Source organism: Oncorhynchus tshawytscha, linkage group LG06 (genome assembly GCF_018296145.1).
Source record: "Oncorhynchus tshawytscha isolate Ot180627B linkage group LG06, Otsh_v2.0, whole genome shotgun sequence".
Lineage (NCBI taxonomy): Eukaryota > Metazoa > Chordata > Actinopteri > Salmoniformes > Salmonidae > Oncorhynchus > Oncorhynchus tshawytscha.
The window spans coordinates 9237893-9261914 of record NC_056434.1 but is presented as its reverse complement, the minus strand read 5'-3'; the positions used below and the strand labels follow the sequence as shown (position 1 = coordinate 9261914).

Genomic DNA, 24022 nt, shown 5'->3' with positions numbered 1-24022 from the left:
CAAATATACCGTAAAATGTTTCATCATAATGAAGTTCATTTTTAATACATCTGATATAACAGGCAAAGAAACCAATTTGAGAGTAATCTTGACAGCACTACAGAGATAGACTATAAATAAACAAGAAGACAACGGAGAATAAAGAATTGAAGGAGCTCTGCATTTTCAGGTGGAGAGGTTCAGAAGAGTCCACGATGTGATGCAATCACAGTGGTCAGAGGTCACTCTTTCTCATTCCCAGTATTCGCAGGGCAAGCACCCCTCTGTTCTCTCCAAGACTGTAGAGAACTGGCTTCTCAAAAAGAACAGAGAGATCATGAAGTTACTTATGAACACAACTTGAGTATACAAACACAGTTGACTATGCCTATGCTATTACAGTATCATTAATCCCTAGTTAATCCATAGTGTGTCCTGCTGTTACTTTGTTTTTAATGCACTCTGAGTATTAGTGTTTTTTTGCTTGCTTGCTACATTGTGTTTCTTAATCAATTGTGTGCCTTTTCAGTGTGAATAACCCTAACTGAATCCTAAACCTTGTAACTAGCCACAATCTCTGATAACATTAGTAATTTATTGATTATGGCTTTCTTTACAAGAGCTTATGTGGCTCTTTTAAGTGTCAAGCCATAAAATATAGAAGTGCCACAATAGTTGACCCTTTTACAATAAATGAATGATAAACCTGAGTGACTGCCCAAAGCTAACATAAACTGCTCAGTCATTGAACTTTAGACTTGCTGATTAATGGTTGACAGCAGGCAGTTTCACTTTGTTTGATATTTATACTGTTGACATTCAGATTATCATCATTGGGATGTTTTGGGATATTTTACATTTACCATTATTGTTATTAACAAATTTTTGTTTTACAGTATCAGTATGATCGCATAAAGTTTGGTCATTTGTGTAAACAGAACTAACCTCTTTGTATAGGGCAAGAAGTAACTCAGGGACAATAAATTCTCTTGGACCAAAGAGTGTCACATGCACACCTAAACGGACTGAAAATGTTTTTTATTTCAAAAGTGTATTAGAAAATGGACACAGTATGAATTACGCTATTTTGGCCATAGTGTGGAGACGGTCTGGTCAAGGTCAATCGCCTTACAACCTATTTCCACAGAATAACACAAACTCTGTCACAAACTCATTCATTATTAAAACGTAAACAGCAGATATGAAAAGTTAGCACTACCTGTGATGTTTCTCTTTGACCCTGGATCCTTTTGACTGGCAAAGACAGTTGGTGGACCAGAGTCTAGGTTTGGGAGGACAGAAACTTCAGAAGGCCAAGACACGGAGTTGTTTCCCTCACGTGCGACATATCTCTCTTCAGTTGTCCATTCTGCAGACAAGCCTGTTGGATATCAGGGTAATATGTACATGTAGGTCGAGGTAAAGTGACTATGCATAGATAATAAACAGAGACTAGCAGCAGCATACAAAAGGGGGTCAATGCAAATAGTCCGGGAAGCCATTTGATTAACTGTTTATTTTATTTAACCTTTATTTAACTAGGCAAGTCAGTTAAGAACAAATTCTTATTTACAATGATGTCCTACACCGGCCAAACTCAGACTACGCTGGGCCAGTAGTATCAGCCTAGTCCTGTGAGCTAGCAACGTCCAGCAGCAGTATCAGGCTAGTCCTGTGAGCTAGCAGGGTCTATCAGTAGTATCAGGCTAGTCCTGTGAGCTAGTAGGGTCTATCAGTAGTAGTCCTGTGAGCTAGCAGGTCTATCAGCAGTATCAGCCTAGTCCTGTGAGCTAGCTAGCAGGTCTATCAGCAGTATCAGCCTAGTCCTGTGAGCTAGCAGGTCTATCAGTAGTATCAGCCCTGTGAGTCCTATCAGTAGTGAGCCTGTGAGCAGGTCTATCAGCAGTATCAGCCTAGTCCTGTGAGCTAGCAGGTCTATCAGCAGTATCAGGCCTAGTCCTGTGAGCTAGCAGGTCTATCAGTAGTATCAGGCCAGTCCTGTGAGCTAGGGTCTAGGTCTATCAGTAGTATCAGGCCAGTCCTGTGAACTACCAGGTCTATCAGCAGTATCAGGCTAGTCCTGTGAGCTAGCAGGTCTATCAGTAGTATCAGGCTATTCCTGTGAGCTAGCAGGGTCTATCAGTAGTATCAGACTAGTCCTGTGAGCTAGCAGGTCTATCTAGTCAGGCTATTCCTGTAGCTCAGGGTCTACTAGTATCCTGCCCTGAGCTAGCAGGATCTATCAATAGTATCAGACTAGTCCTGTGAGCTAGCAGGGTCTATCAGTAGTATCAGACTAGCCCTGTGAGCTAGCAGGGTCTATCAGTAGTATCAGACTAGCCCTGTGAGCTAGCAGGATCTATCAGTAGTATCAGACTAGCCCTGTGAGCTAGCAGGATCTATCAGTAGTATCAGGAACATTTGTTTGGAGTAGTTTACTGGATATAATTTCTAAAGCAGACAAGGTCTCTTACCCTGTTGTCATTGTTCAATGTAACATTGAGATGGTGGCTATTCATGTTCTTTTCTTTTATGAATATTGGCTGAAAAGAAACTATTACAACCGGTAATGTTGATCCTTTGTTCAGAAATTGGTGAACTGGAGTGGTTTCTGAGATGGAGAAGTGCATTTGTTCTATACCAAATCTTATCAAATCAGCATTATACTGATGAAGTTATATGTCTAGTACAACATACTCTCTTTAAAAAATATATTACAAAATATTTGCTGTTATGAAAGGACTGATAGGACGGCATTATGCACAGCTCAATGACGTTAGACCAGTGGGAATCCAATTTCGAAATACTTAACAGTGGTCTGTCATGCATAGTTAGGTAATTTTATCAGAAATGTATTAATGGCAACCAATGGCATTTTGTCTATTTACAACTGTTATTAATCACAATATTAGTCTCAATTGTAGCTTGAATACAAATCAACACAATTCTCTGAATTCCTTACCTACTGCTGCCACAGAATAGGTCCTGAAGAGTAGAAGGGAAAGTAGTTGACCAACAACAAAAACGGCCTGGAGTCTATTGTTAAAGGCCCAATTGGCCTGCTCTCTGCTCATGTTGGTGAGCAGAATTGTAATTGTAGCAATGAGAGACTACAGTCACAATGTGATGTGGCATTGTGAGTATAGAGTTCAAATACAATACCTGAAGGGCCAGAGCTTTTTGCAAAGGGTGTAATTTCAGCTACCTTTTGTCTGCAACCCAAAAGAGGAGCAAGTCCTTAAAGGGCTGGATTCCTTTTTGAAATAGTGGTGGGACTAATAGGAAGATGACTAGTTTGACAAAATAGTGGTGGGACTAATACAAGATGACTAGTTTGACAAAATAGTGGTGGGACTAATACGAAGATGACTAGTTTGACAAAATAGTGGTGGGACTAATACGAAGATGACTAGTTTGACAAAATAGTGGTGGGACTAATACGAAAATGACTAGTTTGACAAAATAGTGGTGGGACTAATACGAAGATGACTAGTTTGACAAATAGTGGTGGGACTAATACGAAGATGACTAGTTTGACAAATAGTGGTGGGACTAATACGAAGATGACTAGTTTGACAAAATAGTGGTGGGACTAATACGAAGATGACTAGTTTGACAAAATAGTGGTGGGACTAATACGAAGATGACTAGTTTGACAAAATAGTGGTGGGACTAATACGAAGATGACTAGTTTGACAAAATAGTGGTGGGACTAATACGAAGATGACTAGTTTGACAAAATAGTTTTTTTTAGGCCAAACAAACAAATAAACAAACTAAGCCATATCAATGCAGTTAAACAGGTTAATTTATTATTTGCATTGACTCCCTTTTGTATGCTGCTGCTGCTCTCTGGTTATTATCTATGCATAGTCACTTTACCTCGACCTACATGTACATATTACCCTGATATCCAACAGGCTTGTCTGCAGAATGGACAACTGAAGAGAGATATGTCGCACGTGAGGGAAACAACTCCGTGTCTAGGCCTTCTGAAGTTTCTGTCCTCCCAAACCTAGACTCTGGTCCACCAACTAACTTTGCCAGTCAAAAGGATCCAGGGTCAAAGAGAAACATCACAGGTAGTGCTAACTTTTCATATCTGCTGTTTACTTTTTAATAATGAATGAGTTTGTGTTATTCTGTGGAAATATGTTGTAAGGCGATTGACCTTGACCAGACCGTCTCCACACTATGGCCAAAATAGCGGAATTCATACTGTGTCCATTTTCTAATACACTTTTGAAATAAAACATGTTTCAGTCCGTTTAGGTGTGCATGTGACACTCTTTGGTCCAAGAGAATTTATTGTCCCTGAGTTACTTCTTGCCCTATACAAAGAGGTTAGTTCTGTTTACACAAATGATCAAACTTATTGCAATCACACTGATAAATTAAAATAATGTTAATAACAATAATGGTAAATGTAAAATATCCCAAAACTTCCCAATGATGATAATCTGAATGTCAATGGTATAAATCTCAAACGAAGTGAAACTGCCTGAGCAGTTTGTTAGCTTTGGTCAGTCACTCAGAGTTATCATTTATTTACTGTGAAAGTGTCAACTATTGTTGCGGCGCTTGTATATTTTATGACTTGGCACTTAAAAGAGACATATACACTCTTCTAAATTACACTTATGGCACTTCCAAGGCCATTTCTTTATGATTTTTACAGTTGTGTCAATCATGTTATACTTAGGCTATTGTAACACGGTATTATAGGCCTACTGCCCAGAGGCCTAGTAGGCTTTTCATGGCAATGGCTGTTAGAGTCCTTGTTGTAGCTTTCACTTTCTTCCGCTACACTGGTGGCAGCAGTGGGATCACGCCCAGCTCAAGTCTAGCCTCCCTGTATTAAACTCTAATTATGACAAGCGTACCATATTGCGTATTGGATCGTTAAAAAAGACAGTGTTTACACTACCTTGTAGTTTACCAGTAAAACGGGTGGATGGTGAAGTAGACATACTTGGTATTTACATCTCAAAAGATATAAATGAACTTACCACAATTCATTTCAATAGAAAGTTAGCAAAAATAGATAAGATTCTGAAACCATGGAGAGGTAAATACTTGTCTATTTATGGAAAAATCACATTGATTAACTCTTTGGTCCAATCACAGTTGACTTACTTACTAATGGCACGGCCTACTCCAGATGACTCCTTTTTAAAATCATATTAGCAAAAAAAAGATGTAATTTTCTTTGGAATTCTAAGCCAGACAAAATTAAACGTGCCAATTTATATAATGAACATGAGTTTAGGGGGCTAAAATGATTAAATATTAAAGCTTTAAACCTCTCATTAAAAGCTTCACTCATACATAAGTTATACTTAAACCCAAAATGGTTCTCCAGTAGATTATTAAGAAAGGCTCATATTTTGTTCAAAAATGGCCTTTATACAGATTACAATATCTCATTTCCAACTAATTGAAAATTACATTTTGTTTATAGTATCGCCCTTTCTTAAATGAGCCATACAAAGCTGGGAAGACAGTTTCGATGTACCGATTCCATGGCACATGGTTTATGAACTGGTACAAAAAACTACACTTGATTCAACGCTTAAGACTTTTTCAATTGAAATGATTATATAACATTCTTGCCACCAACAGAATGGTATATATACTGTATATGGGGCATACAACAATCTCAGCTCTGTAGATTTTGCTGCGAAGAGACAGAATCAATAGATAATTTATTCTGGTATTGCCCCTATATAGCTTGTTTCTGGTCACAGGTTCAGGAATGGTTAAAAAATCACAACATGCACTTAAAATTGACCCTACAAATAGCAGTGTTGGGCGATTTGGAAAGTTATAGTCAGTCAAGAAATAATATAATAATACTGGTAGGAAAGGTGTTCATCTTTAGCTCACAATCTGTGATAATATACGATTAGAAAGGTTAAAAAATGATTTTAAACATCACAGCACAATTGAAAAATATATGGGACATCGAAACCAAACGAGGGTGTTCTATGGTGATGGTGACTCACTATGGTGAGTCTGAGAGTGGCTGAGGGTTGGGATTAAAGAGCTGAGGTGTATGGTGATAGGTGGGATGGGCTGAGAGTGGTTGAGGGGTGGGATTAAAGAGCTGAGGTCTATGGTGATAGGTGGGATGGGCTGAGAGTGGCTGAGGGGCGGGATTAAAGAGCTGAGGTCTATAGTGATAGGTGGGATGGGCTGAGAGTGGCTGAGGGGCGGGATTAAATAACTGGTGTTTGGTAATGTATTATTGTTATGTGACTGCTTTATATAAAAGTACCATGTATGTAAAATGTGTATGTAAAATGCGTATGTAAAATGTGTATGCAAAATTTGTATGCAAAATGCACAATGTGTATGCAAAATGTATATGTAAAATGTGTATGTAAAATGTTTGTATATGTAGCAATAAAGCTCTAAAGAAACATAAAAAAATATATATCACATCCAGGACATTTCCTTAATCCCACCTTGCCTATCAGAGGTCAAGGTGGAGCTATCAGCATATTGCTTACATCCAATACTTACAAATCCACACAAGTTCTCAGGAGCTAGCGGTTGGTTTTCAGGAACTAGTGCCAATGGACCAGGTCACTGGGTTCTGAGCCCAGGTTCAGATCAAGATCAAGGGACTGCAGTTGAAAATTAGCTGGCTGGCTAAAACCGGCGCTTTTACCTAAACGTTGATTCATGTGAAACTGTCCCTGTAAAAATAAAAATAAACTAAAGACTGCATTTATGGGTGTTTGAGTAGTCTTAAGGCCAACACCACAACAACAATAAACTATGTCTGGGCCTGCTTGTACTATGGTTAGTAGGGATCTGGCATTCCTGATTGGTCATGGCATGTAGAGCATTGGTCAGCAACCCGGTTCCTGGAAAGCTACAGGGTGTGCTGGCTTTTGTCACAGCTAACACTATGCTGGAGGAACTCTTCACTAATGAGTTTCAGAAGAAAGTTCTTTGTTTCTGGCCATTTTGAGCGTGTAATCGAACCCACAAATCCAGATACTCAACTAGTCTAAAGAAGGCCCGTTTTATTGCTTCTTTAATCAGAACAACAGTTTTCAGCTGTGCTAACGTAATTGCAAAAGGGTTTTCTAATGATCAATTAGCCTTTTAAAACGATAAACTTGGATTAGCTAACACAATGTACCATTGGAACACAGGAGTGATGGTTACTGATAATGGGCCTCTGTACGCCTATGTAGATATTCCATTGAAAATCAGCCATTTCCAGCTACAACAGTGATTTTTCAACATTAACAATGTCTACACTGTATATCTGATCAATTTGATGTTATTTTAATGTTATTTTAATTTGCTTTTCTTTCAGAATGTATTATTATTTTTTATTTTTTGAAGTGACCCCAAACTTTTGAATGGTAGTGGATATGCTGAGAGCTGTTGCAGGTAGGCATGCTATATAATACATATACAACACAGCTACAGGTACGAGGATAGTTATTATAGGCAGGGTTGGATGCTGACCACAGGTCATACGTTACCTTGGCTTTAAGGCAAGAGCAATATCTGCACTTGCAATGTCATCGTAAGGTAAGACTGATTCCTCGGTGTGTGTAGTGTGATAGCATTACTATTAAAACCTGAAATTGTATATATGTTGCATGATGTATCTGATCAATTACATTTGTATCTAATAATATTTCCCTCTCTATGAAGCAATTCAGGAGCCAAGTAGAGAGGAGGCTCGTCAAGAGGTGGCACATAAAGAAGAGGCTCAGAAGAGTAAAGATCTACAGTATGTTAAATCTAAGTATGTTAAGTACAATTTCACCAATCTGAAATGGTGGCAGCATCTCACACTATGCAATAGGATCTGTGCTTCAAATTCAAAGTACACTGCACAACATGACCTGATAGTAGCCTTCACACTGGGCGATTTCACAAGCCGATTGTTTACACTCGTGAAACAAACACTCGAGCCCCCTGCCTTCCTTCTCCACCTAAATTCGGTGTTTACGATAGCTAAAAAGACATTGGTAGAAGTTGAAGGCCATTATCATAACGTTGTTGACCCTCTCATATTGTGAGCAAGGGAGCCTTGACCTCCTCATATGGTGTCCTGATGACAAGCAATCTAGAAAAAAAATCGGTATGCTGTGACTCGTGGCAAAATCATGGCTAAAATTACATTGACATATCTGTTAGACAGGACTAGTTCTTTGTCCTCATTTTTTCAAATTAATTAAATTAATTCACTTGGCAGAATACAATTGAACTCTGATTAAAAAAAACATACATGCAACATACATTTAGGGAACTATTGTTGTGGATGTTGTTTGGAGTTGGCGTTCATGTAAGTCAGGGGTAGGAAACCCTGGCCATGTTTTTGATTTAACCGACCTGGAAGACCAGGTGTGTTGAATTAAGGCAATCACTGAACTGATCAATTAGCTCAGTTGATCAGGTGTGGTTTGTAGTTGGAACTAAATTCTGCAGTAGCACTCCAGGAACAGTGTTGCCTATCCCTGATGTTGGGGATGGATGATCTTAGAGATCATTCAGTTCTTGCTTTGATAGGTGTCATTTTCATTCAGAGGTTGTGATGTTTGGTTGTGGTACGAGGTTCCTGTTGTCAGACTGGAGGAGAGGATGGTCAGAGGCTGTGATGTTTGGTTGTCGTAAGAGGTTCCTGTTGTCAGACTGGAGGAGAGGATGGCCAGAGGCTGTGATGTTTGGTTGTGGTACGAGGTTCCTGTTGTCAGACTGGAGGAGACGATGGCAAGAGTTTGTGATGATTGGTTGAGGTAAGAGGTTCCTGTTGTCAGACTGGAGGAGAGGATGGCCAGAGGCTGTGATGTTTGGTTGTCGTAAGAGGTTCCTGTTGTCAGACTGGAGGAGAGGATGGTCAGAGGCTGTGATGTTTGGTTGTCGTAAGAGGTTCCTGTTGTCAGACTGGAGGAGTGGTCAGAGGCTGTGATGTTTGGTTGTCGTAAGAGGTTCCTGTTGTCAGACTGGAGGAGAGGATGGCCAGAGGCTGTGATGTTTGGTTGTCGTAAGAGGTTCCTGTTGTCAGACTGGAGGAGAGGATGGTCAGAGGCTGTGATGTTTGGTTGTCGTAAGAGGTTCCTGTTGTCAGACTGGAGGAGAGGATGGCCAGAGGTTGAGTGTTTTGACATGTAGCTGCTGTATCATGGTCCAAGAATATTCCAGCATGCACGCTTCTGTATTCACTCTCAATTGTGCAGTCATGGTTGAGGTGAAATAGGAGTGCCATGCCTGGGCACCATATTGTAGTTCAGACCTAAAGTTGGTGGTGTAGATGGCCACCAGGCCGGGTCTGTTGACACTGAAACACTCGAGACGGCGCAGCACAAATATATAAAGTAATAAATATATGCAATTTAGTTGACGCTTTTATCCGAAAGCATCTGTGCACACATTTTCTGAATGGGTAGCCCCAGTGGGAATCGAACCCACGATCCTGGCGTTGAATGTGTCATGCTACTGAGCCACAGAGAACCACAAGGACCTTCTGGATACCCTTTTTCACCAAGGACTCCACCTGCTGGTCAACCTGGACATCTTTGCTCCAGGGTCCCAGCAGTTAAATATCAGATGTTGTTTGCAGTGTGTCCATTTAGGTACAGGGGTTCCAAAGGGGTGTGGGTTGTTTGTAAAGAAAATATGCAGGACTTTGCACCTGTTTGGGTTGAACTGCATGGAGTGCACATTGACCTAGCAGTGCATCTGTTCTAGAACACGTTGAACACAATCTTCCCTTAAAAATTAAGTTAGCTTAAATCAGATGTGTTTAGTAGGGATGGGGGAAAACATGTGAAACCAATCAAGCCCCTGAAGACTGGAATTGCCCGGGCCTGGTCTAAAGCCTTGTTCACACTACAGGCCATAATGCTGAAATCATGTATTTCTTGTAGATCCGTTTTTGAACACTGACTGTCCAAAACAGCAAGTTACAAGTGACCAAATCAGATGTGTGTGTTTAGACAGCAGTAATTTGCTGACATGGCTACACTAGTTGTCATAGTAACGAGGGGTGTGTGCCGCAGTGCTGTAGGCTGATTGGTGGTGGAGCTCGTGCTTCCTATTACTCGGCTTGCCACATGACTTCTAAGGTGACAACAATGTCTGCCACGGAAGTTTCCCAGTTGCTCTGAATGTTCAACATCATAGTGTTAGAACATTTTTAAAGCTTTAAATGATCAAATAATCCAACTTCCAAAACAAGTCCTTTTTTTTTGGCTAGCCACAGTAGTCAACTATCTCAAATCAAATTTTATTTGTCACATGCGCCGAATAGACAGGTGTAGACATTACAGTGAAATGCTTACGTACAAGCCCTTTTAACCAACAATGCAGTTTTAAGAAAATACCTAGGTAGCTGTTTAGTTTTCTGGAACATTCACTAATTAATTAACAAGCTAGTTAGCTACCACATGTTCTTCACAAACTGGCAACAAGATATGCCAAATAACTCTAAAAACCACTTGAGGGCAAATCAATCAGATTTGAACATTCAGATGGCCAGGAATCAGATTAGTATAATTTAAAACCACCTGAGAAGGTGATTTGAAATGTGGCCCAAAATATCAGATTCCATGTCCTTTTTGCATGTTCAGACTGCAGGAAAAAGAACAAATATGAATTGCGTATGCATTTTTATTTTATTTTTGTCACTTCAAATTGCAAATGTGAAAACGGCTTAAGAAGCGTCTCAACAGGTCAGCTGTTGCAACTTGCCACGATGAGAGGGTACCTTAATACCTCATCCTCTGCTTCCTGTTGGAGATGAAGCTACAGATTCAGGGGATAATGGACTCTGACTCATAGCTGAATCATGCACTTTGTTACCACTGTATGGTCAACTTTGTTTGAAGGCGTTGGCAATCTGTTGTTATTATAGTGCAGATGGTCTTGCTTGCCTCAGTGGAGTTCATGTCTAGCAGTCTGACCAAGGAATCTGTCGTAGACCTTCCCTTTCTGCATCCAAACTGCCTTGGTGTCAAGCTTGTGTCCGATGTTTTCCAGCATCCAATCGGTGGCATGGGTTCATTCGCACTGTTGATAAACTGGGGTAAAGAGACAAACTGACTGGGGTACTCCTTCTAGTTTTCCAAACTGCATGTATTATAGTGTGTTTTTGTTTGTGTATTTGTATGCCGATTTCATGTAATTAATTTCCATGTATATTTCATTTTTGGAGAATCGCTTATTAAATGGGTTAAGGTTATGTATAGTAACCCTGGGTGTAAAATAGTAAATAATGGCTACTTCTCAGAAAGTTTTAAACTGTCAAAAGGAGTAAAACAAGGTTGTCCACTATCTAAATGTTAGCTGTTAAAATCAGATCCAACAATAATATCAAGGGGCTAGAAATCCAGGGATTAAAAACAAAGGCGTCATTGGACGCTGATGATTCATGTTTTCTTTAAATCCACAATTTGGATCCTTCCACATCCTCATAGAGGATCTAGATACTTTTTCTAAACTCTGGATTGAAACCAAATTATGATAAATATTACTTACTGGATCACTAAAAATTGTAACTTTTACATTACCTGGTAATTCACTAATAAAATGGTCTGACGGAGTTGTGGACATACGCGGTATACATATCCCGAAAGAAAGAAATTATCTCACACCAATACATTTTAATAGAAAGTTAGCAAATGGAAATGGAAATGGAATGGAATGGAAAATACCTGTCTATTTGTGGGAAAATAACCCTGATTAACTCTTTAGCCATATCCCAGTTTACCTATTTGTTTATGACCTTGCCTACACCTAGCAACCTGTTTTTTTAATTATTTGAGCAAAGAATATTCCATTTTATTTGGAATGGCAATGAATATGAATATGAATTCGAAGGGCAGAGATGATGAAATATTAAAGCATTAAGACCTCTCATTAAAGGTGTCAGTCATACAAAAGTTATACTTAAATCCAAACTTGTTCTCTAGCAAATTAGTAAAATGACCCCATGTTCAAGAATGGCCTCACTTTTGATTATTTGAAAATTAAATAATCTCCAAAATAGTATTTTTTTAAACAAGTCATATAAAGTTGGTTGCAATTTCAGTTTAATCCACCATAAAAGACAGAACAAATAATAAAACAAATATTGAGGTTAAACTCAAATATACCAATTGATAAAAAAGTATTCTATATATATTTTTTTTAAATGTATAAACTTTGTAAATTGTATCATAAATATGACTGGTGGAGTTATGTCACACATGCAGCTAACAAAAATATATGGAAATGTCTGCTCTACACAGAATTACAACCAACTAATTTGCAGTATTACCACAAAAAATGGAAGAGGCAAGAGGAAGGGAAAAAAGTAAGGAGCTTGTCTTACTTGTCTTGCACTGCATTAAAGACCAACATTGTTTAAAGAAAATTGTGATCAATAAATATACCAGTTTCATTTAAGGACCAAAAAATGGACAGCTGTGCCATATAGATTGTAAAAAAGCTGGGAAGAGATTTTCGATGTTGCATGGCACATGGTTTATGAACTGATATGCAAAATGACGCTGGATTCAATACATATAATTTTTCAATTTAAATGATTGTACAAAGTTATTGCAACCATTAGAATGTTATATATATATGAGGGATACAACCTTCCCAGCTCTGAATATTGTGCTGTGAAGAGACAAAGTCATGAGATCATTTATTTTGGTACTGTCCATATGTATGTCACGCCCTGGTCTTAGTATTTTGTGTTTTCTTTATTATTTTGGTCAGGCCAGGGTGTGACATGGGTATTTATGCGGTGTGTTTTGAGCAATGGACATTAGACCGGTGGAAATCTGTCCTTTTGTCTGAGTTTAAATTTGTGATTTTTGGTTCCAACCTCCATGTCTTTGTGAGAAGCAGAGTAGGTGAACGGATGATCTCCGCATGTGTGGTTCCCACTGTGAAGCATGGAGGAGGTATGATGGTGCTTTGCTGATGACACTGTTGGTGATTTATTTAGAATTCAAGGCACACTTAACCAGCATGGCTACTACAGCATTCTGCAACGATACATCATCCCATGTAGTTTGCGCAAGGTGGGATTATCGTTTGATTTTCAACAGGACAATGACCTAAAACACACCTCCAGGCTGGGTAAGGGCTATTTGACCAAGAAGGAGAGTGATGGAGTGCTGCATCAGATGACCTGGCCTCCACAATCACCCAACCTCAACCCAATTGAGATGGTTTGGGATGAGTTGGACCGCTGAGTGAAGGAAAAGCAGCCAACAAGTGCTCAGCATATGTGGGAACTCCTTCAAGACTCTTGGAAAAGCATTCCAGGTGGATGAGAGAATGCCAAAAGTGTGCAAAGCTGTTATCAAGGCAAAAGGTGGCTATTTTGAAGAATCTCAAATATAAAATATATTTAGATTTGTTTAACACTTGTTTGATTACTACATGATTCCATATGTGTTATTGCATAGTTTTGATGTCTTCACTATTATTATACGTGTGTAGAAAATAGTACAAATAAAGAAAAACCCTTGAATGAGTAGCTGTTCTAAAACTTTTGACCGGTAAAATATTTTGATTTGTATAACACTCTTTTGGTTACTACATGATTCCATATGTGTTATTTCATAGTTTTGAAAATAAAGAAAAACCCTTGAAGGAGAAGGCATGTCCAAACTTTTAATTGGTACTGTATGTGTACATGTATGCATATGTATATGTATGTACACTACCATTCAAAAGTTTGGGGTCACTTAGAAATGTCCTTTGTTTTTTAAAGAAAAGCACATTTTTTGTACAATGAAACAACATCAAATTGATCAGAAATACAGTGTAGACATTGTTAATAATGTTGTAAATGACTATTGTTGCTGGAAACAACAGATTTTTTATGGAATATCTACATAGGCGTACAGAGGTCCATTATCAGCAACCATCACTCCTGTGTTCCAATGGCACGTTGTAATTTTAAAAGGCTAATTGATTATTAGAAAACCCTCTGCAATTATGTTAGCACAGCTGAAAACGGTTGTTCTGATTAAAGAAGCAATAAAACTAGCCTTCTTTAGACTAGTTGAGTATCTGGAGCATCAACATTTGTGAGTTCGATTACAGACTCAAAATGGCCAGAAATAAAGAACTTTCTTCTGAAACTCGTCAGTCTATTATTGTTCTGAGAAATTAAGGCTATTCCATGCAAGAAATTGCCAAGAAACTGAAGTTCTGGTACAACGCTGTGTTTGACTCCCTTCACAGAACAGTGCAAACTGGCCCTAGCCAGAATAGATAGAGGAGTGGGAGGCCCTGGTGCACAACTGAGCAAGAGGACAAGTACATTAGAGTGTCTAGTTTGAGAAACAGACGCCTCACAAGTCCTTAACTGGCAGCTTCATTAAATAGTACCCGCAAAACACAAGTCTCAACGTCAACAGGGAAGAGGCGACTCCGGGATGCTGGCCTTAGTAAAAGGAACATGACAGCCCACTTGGAGTTTGCCAAAAGGCCCCTAAAAACTTTCAGACCATGAGAAACAAGATTCTCTCAAGATTGAACTCTTTCGCCTGAATGCCAAGCGTCACGTCTGAAGGAAACCTGGTACCATCCCTACAGTGAAGCATGGTGGTGGCAGCATCATGTTGTGGGGATGTTTTTCAGTGGCAGGGACTGGGAGACTAGTCAGGATTGAGGGAAAGATGATTGGAGCAAAGTACAGAGAGATCCTTGATGAAAACCTGCTCCAGAGCTCTTAGGACCTCAGACTGGGGCGAAGGTTCACCTTCCAACAGGAGAACGACTGTAAGCACAAAGTGAAGACAATGGCGGAGTTGCTTCGGGACAAGTCTCTGAATGTCCTTGAGTGGCCTAGTCAGAGCTCGGACTTCAACCTGATTGAACATCTTAATGAATTCCTACTGACATCGCTTGTCCATATGTATATAGTCTTAATTCATTCTTACTTCGATTTGTGTATACTGGGTATATGTTTGTAATTTGTTAGATATTACTTGTTAGATATTACTGCACTGTCGGAGCTAGAAGCACAAGCATTTCGCTACACCCGCAATAACATCTGCTAATCACGTGTATGTGACCAATAAAATTTGATTTGATATCTCTGGAGAGACCTGAAAATAGCTGTGCAGCGACACTCCCCATCCAACCTGACAGAGCTTGAGAGGATCTACAGAGAAGAATGGGGGAAACTCTAAAAATACAGGTGTGCCAAGCTTGCCGCATCATACTCAAGAAGACTCGAGGCTGTAATCGCTGCCAAAGGTGCTTCAACAAAGTACTGAGTAAAGGGTCTGAATACTTCTGTAAATACCTCTGATAAATTACTTCTGATATTTAAAAAAAGAATACTGACAACTTCAGAAAACCTGTTTTTCCTTTATCATTTTGGGGTACTATCTGTAGATCCCTGAGGTAAAAAAACAACTTAATCCCTTTTAGAAAAAACCAAGGGGTCTTAATACTTTCCAAATGTATTGTGACTATGACAGTAACCACTGTAAAAGGCCATAGCGTTTTATTAGCGTAACACAACACATCAGGTATACTGGAATGGCACTCTCACTCATAGTTGCCCAAAAAAGAGCTGTGCGCAAACCACACCCCGAAATATGCTAATGAGACCAGAAACGCCTTGAAACATGCTTTTATTGAGACGTTACACAATGGGGTTTCGTAGCAGGTTTGTTATCAGCCATAATCTCTGTGTTGCCACCAGATGGCAATGTTTACCATGTACACTGGGCATCTCATTTTAGTTTTTACATGCTGTACTTACTACTACTGATTTAAATCAATAATAAAATCACAAAGAATATATCTTAAAAAATAATGAAATAAAATTAATAAAAGCTAAAAATATTTAGCTAAAAATGAACATTTTCTAAAAAGTCTGCAATCATTTACAGAAAAAAGTGGTTTAAATCTTCACAAAGCAGAGCCTTTTATTTACTACATCCAAGTTCAGGGTCTATGGAGATATTTCCCCATATTAATTTAAACTTGTTGATTACAATATCTACCAGTCCCTGTCATTTTTATTTATTTTATTTTTTATTTCACCTTTATTTAACCAGGTAAGCAAGTTGAGAACAAGTTATCATTTACAACTGCGACCTGGCCAAGATAAAGCAAAGTAGTTTGACACATACAACAACACAGAGTTACACATGGAGTAAAACAAACATACAGTCAATAATACAGTAAAAAAAATAAGTCTATGTACAATGTGAGCAAATGAGGTGAGATAAGGGAGGTAAAGGCAAAAAAGGCCATGGTGGCGAAGTAAATACAATATAGCAAGTAAAACACTGGAATTGTAGATTTGCAGTGGATGAATGTGCAAAGTAGAGATAGAAATAATGGGGTGCAAAGGAGCAACAACAAAAAAATACAGTAGAGGAAGAGGTAGTTGTAGATGGGCTATGTACAGGTGCAGTAATCTGTGAGCTGCTCTGACAGCTGGTGCTTAAAGCTAGTGCGTGACATAAGTGTTTCCAGTTTCAGAGATTTTTGTAGTTCGTTCCAGTCATTGGCAGCAGAGAACTGGAAGGAGAGGCGGCCAAAGGAAGAATTGGTTTTGGGGGTGACCAGAGAGATATACCTGCTGGAGCGCGTGCCACAGGTGGGTGCTGCTATGGTGACCAGCGAGCTGTACATTACCAGAACATTACCAAATCCAATCCAATACTGTTAATTAATTATTTATGAACTCCATGTTACCAATAACACTTACTTTAAATATCATAGTTATTCCTTTTTATAAAGGTAGAGTACGCATTTACTTGACATATATTTATATACCTACATTTCAAGTTGCCTTAAAAATGGTTATTTATGTTTTCAATTTCGAAGTTAACAGTCAACAAGTAAGCTATACAGTTTTCTAATAAACCAGTGAATATTATGAAACTGGATAGGTGACTGGATGGGAAGTGGGGTGTGTGGTGAGTTGAGGGCTAGTGCAGGGTTGTTGCTGGTCTCCACACTGGGGTTTGAGGGTCAGTGGAGGGTTGAGGGGTAGTAGAGGTTTGAGTGTCAAGGGAGGTTTGAGGGCAGTGGAGGGTTGAGGGGTAGTAGAGGGTTGAGTGTCAGGGAAGGTTTGAGGGCCAGTGGAGGGTTGAGTGTCAGGGGAGGGTTGAGGGCCAGTGGAGGGTTGAGGGGTAGTAGGGGTTGAGTGTCAAGGGAGGGTTGAGTGTCAGGGAAGAGTTGAGGGGTAGTAGAGGTTTGAGTGTCAGGGAAGGTTTGAGGGCCAGTGGAGGGTTGAGTGTCAGGGAAGAGTTGAGGGGTAGTAGAGGGTTGAATGTCAGGGGAGGATTGAGGGCCAGTGGTGGGCTGAGTGTCAGGGAAGGTTTGAGGGCCAGTGGAGGTTTGAGTGTCAAGGAAGAGTTCAGGGGTAGTAGAGGGTTGAGTGTCAGGGGAGGTTTGAGGGCCAGTGGAGGGTTGAGTGTCAAGGAAGAGTTCAGGGGTAGTAGAGGGTTGAGTGTCAGGGAAGGTTTGAGTGTCTGTGAAGGGTTGAGGGCCAGTGGTGGGTTGAGGGGTAGTACAGGGTTGCTGGTCTCCACACTGGGGTTTGAGGGGTAGTAGAGGGTTGCTGGTCTCCACACCGGGGTTTGAGGGGTAGTAGAGGGTTGCTGGTCTCCACACTGGGGTTTGAGGGGTAGTAGAGGGTTGCTGGTCTCCACACTGGGGGTTGAGGGGTAGTAGAGGGGTGCTGGTCTCCACACTGGGGTTTGAGGGGTAGTAGAGGGTTGCTGGTCTCCACACTGGGGGTTGAGGGGTAGTAGAGGGTTGCTGGTCTCCACACTGGGGGTTGAGGGGTAGTAGAGGGTTGCTGGTCTCCACACTGGGGGTTGAGGGGTAGTAGAGGGTTGCTGGTCTCCACACTGGGGGTTGAGGGCCAGTGGTGGGTTGAGGGTAGTAGAGGGTTGCTGGTCTACACACTGGGGGTTGAGGGGTAGTAGAGGGTTGCTGGTCTCCACACTGGGGGTTGAGGGGTAGTAGAGGGTTGCTGGTCTCCACACTGGGGGTTGAGGGGTAGTAGAGGGTTGCTGGTCTCCACACTGGGGGTTGAGGGGTAGTAGAGGGCTGCTGGTCTCCACACTGGGGTTGAGGGCCAGTGGTGGGTTGAGGGGTAGTAGAGGGTTGCTGGTCTACACACTGGGGGTTGAGGGTAGTAGAGGGTTGCTGGTCTCCACACTGGGGTTGAGGGGTAGTAGAGGGTTGCTGGTCTCCACACTGGGGGTTGAGGGGTAGTAGAGGGTTGCTGGTCTCCACACTGGGGGTTGAGGGGTAGTAGAGGGTTGCTGGTCTCCACACTGGGGTTTGAGGGCCAGTGGTGGGTTGAGGGGTAGTAGAGGGTTGCTGGTCTCCACACTGGGGGTTGAGGGGTAGTAGAGGGTTGCTGGTCTCCACACTGGGGGTTGAGTGGTAGTAGAGGGTTGCTGGTCTCCACACTGGGGGTTGAGTGGTAGTAGAGGGTTGCTGGTCTCCACACTGGGGGTTGAGGGGTAGTAGAGGGTTGCTGGTCTCCACAATGGGGGTTGAGGGCCAGTGGTGGGTTGAGGGTAGTAGAGGGCTGCTGGTCTCCACACTGGGGGTTGAGTGGTAATAGAGGGTTGCTGGTCTCCACACTGGGGGTTGAGTGGTAGTAGAGGGTTGCTGGTCTCCACACTGGGGGTTGAGTGGTAGTAGAGGGTTGCTGGTCTCCACACTGGGGGTTGAGTGGTAGTAGAGGGTTGCTGGTCTCCACACTGGGGGTTGAGGGGTAGTAGAGGGTTGCTGGTCTCCACACTGGGGGTTGAGGGCCAGTGGTGGGTTGAGGGGTAGTAGAGGGTTGCTGGTCTCCACACTGGGGGTTGAGGGGTAGTAGAGGGTTGCTGGTCTCCACACTGGGGTTGAGGGGTAGTAGAGGGTTGCTGGTCTCCACACTGGGGGTTGAGGGTAGTAGAGGGTTGCTGGTCTCCACACTGGGGGTTGAGGGGTAGTAGAGGGTTGCTGGTCTCCACACTGGGGTTTGAGGGCCAGTGGTGGGTTGAGGGGTAGTAGAGGGTTGCTGGTCTCCACACTGGGGGTTGAGTGGTAGTAGAGGGTTGCTGGTCTTCACACTGGGGGTTGAGGGGTAGTAGAGGGTTGCTGGTCTCCACACTGGGGTTTGAGGGGTAGTAGAGGGTTGCTGGTCTCCACACTGGGGGTTGAGGGGTAGTAGAGGGTTGCTGGTCTCCACACTGGGGGTTGAGGGTAGTAGAGGGTTGCTGGTCTCCACACTGGGGGTTGAGGGGTAGTAGAGGGTTGCTGGTCTCCACACTGGGGGTTGAGGTGTAGTAGAGGGTTGCTGGTCTCCACACTGGGGTTTGAGGGCCAGTGGTGGGTTGAGGGGTAGTAGAGGGTTGCTGGTCTCCACACTGGGGGTTGAGGGTAGTAGAGGGTTGCTGGTCTCCACACTGGGGGTTGAGTGGTAGTAGAGGGTTGCTGGTCTCCACACTGGGGGTTGAGGGGTTGTAGAGGGTTGCTGGTCTCCACACTGGGGGTTGAGAGGTAGTAGAGGGTTGCTGGTCTCCACACTGGGGGTTGAGGGGTAGTAGAGGGTTGCTGGTCTCCACACTGGGGGTTGAGGGGTAGTAGAGGGTTGCTGGTCTCCACACTGGGGGTTGAGGGGTAGTAGAGGGTTGCTGGTCTCCACACTTGGGGTTGAGGGGTAGTAGAGGGTTGCTGGTCTCCACACTGGGGGTTGAGTGGTAGTAGAGGGTTGCTGGTCTCCACACTGGGGGTTGAGGGGTAGTAGAGGGTTGCTGGTCTCCACACTGGGGGTTGAGGGGTAGTAGAGGGTTGCTGGTCTCCACACTGGGGTTGAGTGGTAGTAGAGGGTTGCTGGTCTCCACACTGGGGGTTGAGGGGTAGTAGAGGGTTGCTGGTCTCCACACTGGGCGTTGAGTGGTAGTAGAGGGTTGCTGGTCTCCACACTGGGGGTTGAGGGGTAGTAGAGGGTTGCTGGTCTCCACACTGGGGGTTGAGTGGTAGTAGAGGGTTGCTGGTCTCCACACTGGGGGTTGAGGGGTAGTAGAGGGTTGCTGGTCTCCACACTGGGGTGAGGGGTAGTAGAGGGTTGCTGGTCTCCACACTGGGGGTTGAGGGGTAGTAGAGGGTTGCTGGTCTCCACACTGGGGGTTGAGGGGTAGTAGAGGGTTGCTGTTCTCCACACTGGGGTTTGAGTGTCAGGGAAGGTTTGAGTGTCCGTGAAGGGTTGAGGGCCAGTGGTGGGTTGAGGGGTAGTAGAGGGTTGAGGGCCAGTGGTGGGTTGAGGGGTAGTAGAGGGTTGCTGGTCTCCACACTGGGCGCCGCTACATTTTGAGAAACGTTTCACTGTTATCTTCAGAGGTCCAAGGGCATTATTGCTTATTTGCTTCAAGAACTGAAATACAATAAATATATTATGATGTACAGTGGGATCCAAATGATTGGATCCTTTGATAAAGATGAGCAAAAAAGACAATAAAATAAATGATACAAATAATAAGCTAATTTATCATTTTTTTTAGGTCACAAGAGTCATCCCCTTTGTGAAGGGGGAGTACATGGGCCACCTTCCAAACCTTGCGGATTGTACCAGATATAATCATCAGGTTAAAAATATGGGTTAATGATTCAGAAATCAGGTGGGCAGACAGCTGCAGCAGAAATGGATCAAGCATATCAGCCCCGGTGGATTTTTTAAAACATCAATCTTAAGCAAGGCATCTCGCACATCACAGACAGTAATGATGTGTTACTACTGGAAATACACTATATGGCTGTTGATGTAGTAGTTAGCACTGACCCAGCAAAAGCTACAGTTTGGAATTGGTATGTCAATTTCTGGGTTTTTAAATGAATGATAGGTTATATAGCAATTGATTCATGAAGAATATAACTTATAAATGCCTCAAGCTTTTACAACTACCTTACCCCATCAGAACTTTCAGAGCGTTCTATTCCATTGTTTGTTAACAATCTTTTAAAGGCAATGTTCCCACGTTCTCTGGGATCACATTCACGGTAAATGCTGCATACAGTATGCCAGCTCAATTGGAAATGATTGGAAATTACCTTTAAATGTAAGTACGCTACAAAGCGAGACTGAATTGCAGCCTCACTCCCATGGGCTGTCAGTCCTTGCTGCTAGTGATTTGAGAAGGCCACATTTCCTAGACCAGCAAAATTCTATTTTATCAAAGCATTGGGGAAAGTGTGATCATACACACAATTACGTGCAGGAGGGTCAACATCAAAGTGGACGATTTCTGCAGACTAGAGACATTCATAAACAATGCAGGTGCCACAATTTGACCTGGTCGCTAGAGTCCAGACTCCCTTGAGTCTATTTATCAAGAGACTTTCCAGGAATACCCTTAAGGCATCCGCATACTTCCCAGTCAAAACAGTTTGGAATAGGTTTTTTTGGTTGTTCGGGCACACAATATTTTTCTTGAGGCAAGCCGAAGTCGGTAGCAGAAGTCTACGCCCCTTCGTCGGTGATTGGTCAACAGTAGGGATTCTTCAGTAAAGTCCTTGTTGTCGTTCAACGAGAGAAGACTCGTTTTCATGCACATTTTTTCATTGACAAATACTGCACCAAACATAGTTAGTTAGATGTAAAATTGCACGACTTCCTGGATTCGAAACAGGGACTGTAGTGGACACCTCTTGCCCTGAAATGTACTGCCTTAGACCGCTGCGCCACTCAGGAGTCTAAACAGACCTAAAGGGATTATTTTGCCTTCCTGACAAGTTCTTCTGGAACATTTCAACATAGTCATAAACATAAAATATTTTCTGTAAACTTTAACCAAAATGCATCCCTAATTTCTTTTAACACAAATCTACCCTACAGGGAAATTACAACTGGAACAACTTTACAGCTGTTGTTTTGGCTTTATTTTTTACTTTCCTTTGTCCAGTAAAAGTATTTGAGGTTTAACTGTTACTCAACCAGACCCTGTTCTGGGTGTAGCGGGTACATCCAGGATGACCTTGGTGGTGCTGACGACGCAGTGTGTTGGAGTGGTGAAGACACTTGAATCTTCTCCTGCATAGCGTTGTTGTTCTCAGGTCCATCCATAGGGATGAGATGATGTTTGAAGCTGCAGACAGTCCCGTGGGGAATTTCCATCATATAGGATCGTGGTGCTGCTTGTTCAGCACTGTTCCTGTGACTTTTGAGTCATTCACCAACACTTGTTTTCCAGGTGGGAGTCTGCTGAGGTTGCTGACTCTGTGACGCTTGTTGAAGAGTTGCTGATCCGCACTCCTCTCATTTTCCACAGCTGCTGTGTTTGGAAGTGATGGGTCAAGCAGTGATGGGAGTCTTGGCGCTGTGGCATGAAGCTGTCACCCCATCAGCAGTGGAGTTGACCGATAGGCAAGCAAAGCAAGATAAGGGTTGGCTGATTTCTTGAGCAGGTTCTTCTCCGTCTGAATGGTGCTTTATAACTCTTCGTTGCTTTGCGGGAAGTGTGGACATTGCAAATACCATACTCTCCAGTGAAGTCGAAAAAGGGTTCTTCTGGAGAACTGAGGCCCATTGTCAGTAACCTGGAACGAACTGCAAAAATCACTGAAGCTGGAGACTCATATCTCCCTCAGTAACTTGAAGCACCAGCTGTCAGAGCAGCTCACAGATCACGGCACCTGTACATAGCCCATCTGTAAATAGCCCATCCAACTACCTCATCTCCATACTGTTATATATTTTATTTATTTTGCTCCTTTGCACCCCAGTATCTCTACTTGCACACTCAACTTCTGCACATCTATCACTTCAGTGTTTAATTGCTATATTGTAATTATTTTGCCACTATAGCCTATTTATTGCCTTTACCTCCCTTATCCTACCTCATTTGCACACACTGTATATATACTTTTTTCTACTGTATTATTGACTGTATGTTTGTTTACTCCATGTGTAACTCTGTGTTGTTTTTTGTGTCGACTGCTTTGCTTTATCTTGGCCAGGTCGCAGTTGTAAATGAGAACTTGTTCTCAACTAGCCTACCCGGTTAAATAAAGGTTAAAAAAAAAGAGGACCTCATGTATCTCATGGTGGGCGAAGATAGACTTCAGATGGAAAACGACGTCTCAGACTTTTTATTGACATGTTTGTAATTTCCACATACCTTGAGAGGTAGTCCACTGCTATCAGGTAGGTGGTGCTTTTCAGAGTGAACAAGTGCTCTCCCATTATTTGCCACGGCCTGTCTGGAAGCTGTGATTGTACGAGTGGTTCTGTGTGGTTTGTGCGCTATTTAATGCATGTCCTGCAGTTAATCACATGTTTGTTCAATTGCAGGCCACCACACAGCTTGTTGTGTGCGTTCTCTGCACTTGACCACACCTTGATGACCTTTGTGCAGCTTGGTGAGGACATTGTTTTGTAAGGCTGATGAAATAACAAGCGTTGTTCCTTTCAACAGGAGACAGCCGTGCACTGTGAGAAAAGCGTGCTTTGCCGAGTATAGTTTCAGTGGTCCATCCGCTGAACATTGTTGGCTTTGAGTTGTTCTCTCAGATTGTCAATTTTGGAAACACTCACAGGAAGCTGTTCCATGATGGCATCCATCCGATGAGCTCCTTTTCTGCAGCAGTAGCTCTGAATTTGTATTTATATTTATTATGGATCCCCATTAAGGAAGTTATATACAATTTTAAAATCAGATTTCCCAATGCATGAAGTGTGTGCCCTCATGCCACTACTCTACCACCACATATCTTTGATTTTGACTGGTGCACGTGACAGTGTGTCTGTGGTCCACAGTATCAGAACTCAGGATAAGACCCAGATGCAGACAGCTACAGTCACATGTTTATTGACCCAAACAGGGGGCAGGCAAAAGACAGTCAAAGGCAGGCAGAGGTCCATAATCCAGGGCATAGTCAATAAGGTACAGAGCAGCAGGCGGGCTCGGGGTCAGGACAGGCAGAGGTTCGTAAACGGGTTAGAGTCTGGCAGGTACAGAATGACAGGCAGGCTCGGGGTTGGGGTCAGGCAGAATGGTCAGAACTGGGGAAACTAGGAAACAGAACTTGGTAAGACCTG

The 24022-nt window shown here is 42.3% G+C and overlaps 1 long non-coding RNA gene across 1 annotated transcript; it reads right to left on the bottom strand.

Moving 5' to 3' along the window:
- Positions 1–67: 67 nt before the first annotated feature.
- Positions 68–3173, bottom strand: LOC112252002. Its single transcript, XR_002953798.1, has 4 exons — positions 2942–3173; positions 1199–1360; positions 925–1004; positions 68–292 (listed from the first exon to the last, which is right to left on the bottom strand). It is a non-coding gene; the product is annotated as an uncharacterized LOC112252002 (long non-coding RNA).
- Positions 3174–24022: the final 20849 nt, after the last annotated feature.